Below are 3571 nucleotides of genomic sequence, written 5' to 3' on the forward strand. Positions count from 1 at the left end.
AAGTCCATTTTAAAATAAAATAAAATACGTTTTTTCGGACTACTTTAACTCGTAAGAAGAAATGTCTTTTGTTGGAACATGTGAGCACAAACAGCTCTATCACACAGACTAATTCTCTTCGAGTTCATCTCCAAGGCTTAGTTACACCTTCAGGTTTTATGTCGTGTCAGTCCAAATACCTCACTCCAGTTCTTTTTGTTTCAGTGATAAATATCAAGCATTCGCTAGATAGTTTCTCCATCTCCTTACTCTGCTGGAAGAGACACTTGGACAGAGGCAGTGGAAAACCCACTCAGTCAGTGTTTGAGGACAGACATAGGCTGCGATGATCATAAAGACTTTGAGACAGAAATCCCTTCCACCTCTGTGTCCCGCCTTGCCCACGGCGTATTTATCAAGACCATCTATTTGTTGGAGGGAACTGCAGCTTGTCCCAGAGCTGCTATTAATCACTTTGCAACATACTCACACTCAAAACAAGTAGATTTTAGCCCGAATGTAGTTAGATATGCAAATATATCTAAAGCCTCTAGTATTTCCTTTTTCTTTTTTTTTTTCTTTTTTGGCTGATAGGTAATTCTACCCCTTTGTCGTGTTTTTTTTTTTTTTTTCCTCAGCCACATTTTAAGCTTGAATGGCAGTTGTGACTACTTAAATTTGTGCCACAAGTCAATAAAGAGCTCGTGTTGTACGTGTTCCACTGTCCGAGCGACTCGATTTAATAATGCTGTTTTATGAAGCATGATTCATATTTCAAAGGCTGCATATCTGGAGTGGAAATAATTCAGCACTGGGGCTTAGACAGGCCTATAACTTTGATCCTCCTTGGGGATCGTGACTTGCCTTTTGATTTTACTTATTTTATCGTGTGCAAGCTTTTTTTTGTTGTTGTTGTGCCTCTAAGAAAACAGAGCTCTACACTTGAGTCATTAATTGTGGTTTCATGGTTTTAGCTGTCTTCAATGTGCCAGAGATACCAGGGTTCTCGTGACATTCCCGTGGTACTTGGGTGGTAATCGACCAGTGATCGTGCTCATCACAATTACCCTCCCAGCAGCCTTGAAGCTCCCGTAAACACATGTAAGGTCTCAAATACGTTTCGTGTGTAATTGGTTTTAGAGAACAGAGGAATGCTTTGATCTGATAAACAATGAAAAGATGCAATCAGTTATTAGAACAATTTGACTTCTCACTCTGAGCTGTAGACTGATGTCTGATGAACCTATGAATAATTCTGAGCATTTGTGGATGTTGTACTATTAGCGACATTCTGTTGACAGCTTACAGATGTAGTGGCCCAACTCATCACCTACTGCCTCATGATTAAGCCACAGAACAATGACTTGGATAGATCAAGAAGAAGAAGAGGAAATCCTCACATCCCTATGTGGTACTTTGATCAATAAGAGGTTGTGGAATCACTGACGTGTATTCTGTTGCTTTGGTCCCTCCTTCATTCGGGTGGTTGTGGAAAATCAATGTCATCGGACTCCTCCTCCACTGGTTCTGATTAGGAAAAGTGCTCCGGGAGTTCTAGTTCCCGGGTCTCCCGCTCCTATTAACCACGGTCATTACTCTCACACCTCGTCACATTCCCGTTCAGTCCCTGCACAATGTGAGCCGCTAGAGTTGGGCTTTACGATCGTCAAATGCAAATGTGTTGGAGTGATGAAACATAGCTCTAAAGTGAAATGCTTTTGGAAGCTGGATCTTAAAATATGATAAATGGGATGTTTCAGACCATAGTCCTAAGTGTTTTAGTTTCCTATACTGCAATCTGTGTTTAAAGCTTGTTAGTATTAAATGAGCTTGTTTTAGTTGGAATATGGTTAAACTGCAAAATAGTTTCCAACCTATTTGAATTCTGTTCTTGAACCATCAGATAGGAAGTTTGCCAATCCCATCCTGTTCTTCGTTCACCAAACGCTTGCTCACAAACACCAGTTGTCAAAGTGTAGCATCTTAACTGTAGCTGGGCCCAGCAGTAAAAGCACAAGAATTGGATTAAACGTTGTGCGTGTATGCAAATGTCCAGGCAACGTGAGTATCAAGAGCAAGGAGTATATCATTTACCAGACCGAGGAGCAACAAAAGCCTTGTCCAAGATGATGATGCGCTTAAAAGCTCTGTCGTTTTCTTGACTGAAAATTTGTAATAAATTCAAAACGCTTGGTAAAAAATGCAAATGCAAAGTGTAATGTTTTGGGCATCTAACTGCTTGTTAATCCAAGACTGTCTTCTCTTTTGCATGAACCAGAACCTGTCATGGGTTGCTCCTTATTCCACCTTTTGTGTTTCCAGTGATATGTTGTATACTTTACTTGTTTTAATATTTTCTCCCTCATGCACGCATCGACATCAGACGCTAAAATCAAAAACTTTATTTAAAGTGTACAGTCAATATACAGAATAAGTTCCGATAGAACTGAAAGCATAAATCAATTAGAAAGAAATTGGCGGTTGAAACAATGGTCTTCAAACTGCAGGGCCTTTGAAAGAGAGAAACGAGGTCCTTCCTAGGCCTCATGGAGAAACTAAATCAAAGTAGGGAGTCACTGTAGCCCCATGGAATCGAGTCAGGGTAGTGAAAAGCATTAAACTTGCATTGTGCAGGCAGCATGCAGAGGAAAAAAAAAGAAGGAGGACAGAAAAGAGGAATCACCAAAGAAAACAACCACAACAGTGGAGCTCGCCTCTAAAGCGAATGAGGGAACGTATGGTCTCCTTTTATCTTAATGTGTGGTTTAGTGTAGATCTGTCCAGTATCATGCACAATAAATCTCAAAGAAGATCTTATTCACTCACAGGCTTCAGAGAACTTAACATTAATGCAAACTTGTTGAAAAAAAAAAGAAGTTAAAGTTCCTTAGTTCTGGGGCAGTTTTCTTTTCCCCTTCTTGAGAAAATTGCTTCCGTGTGCTGATTGAACAAACCATAAAAAAAAAACCATGAGCAGCATGAAAATCCTCTCCAGAATTAGTTTTTTGCAATCAAATTAAATGTGGTGAAGTCAGGTCGCTGCTCAACTCACGCTGCGTTTATTTGCCCTCAAAGCTGACTCACTGCAGGTGTCAGCAGATGAGTGAATCGGAGGAAAGTTCTCGGTGGAAAGTTCAACGATTAGTTTAACTGACAGCTACTGCTGAATTTGAAACATCACCAATGTCCCTTTCTGCCCTTGGTCGGCGATATTAGTGCAGCTCGCAGTAAAGCCAAGCCATCAACGACCTGTTAACTTTTGCCGTTGCTCCGAGTGAAACAACGTGGGTGTGGTTCCACTTTGTTCCCCGCTGGTTTAAACTGGCTGCTAACGCTGACTGGATGCTGCTGGCAGGCCCATATGCTAAACCACTGTTGGTCAATCATTGAGATGAATCCTAAGGAGTCGTGACTAGTGAGAAAAGACATAAACATGAACAAATGTGAACCTTCGTGAGCCCGTCTCATTTTGTTACTGCGGCGTCTCACTGCAGAGCTGATGTCATGAGCGAGGTGGCGTGTTGCTGCCGTGGTCTCTGTGGTTTAATGTTCTTAAACAAGCCACTTCCCTGTTTCTCCTCCTCTGCCTCAG

The 3571-nt window shown here is 41.3% G+C and overlaps 1 protein-coding gene across 2 annotated transcripts in view; it reads left to right on the top strand.

The window, feature by feature from the left end:
- crppa (CDP-L-ribitol pyrophosphorylase A) overlaps positions 1 to 3571 on the top strand; it is a 38778-nt gene that overhangs the window by 31941 nt on the left and 3266 nt on the right. The window lies entirely within an intron of this gene.

The sequence above is a fragment of the Channa argus genome, chromosome 7 (assembly GCF_033026475.1).
Source record: "Channa argus isolate prfri chromosome 7, Channa argus male v1.0, whole genome shotgun sequence".
In the NCBI taxonomy this organism is placed as follows: domain Eukaryota; kingdom Metazoa; phylum Chordata; class Actinopteri; order Anabantiformes; family Channidae; genus Channa; species Channa argus.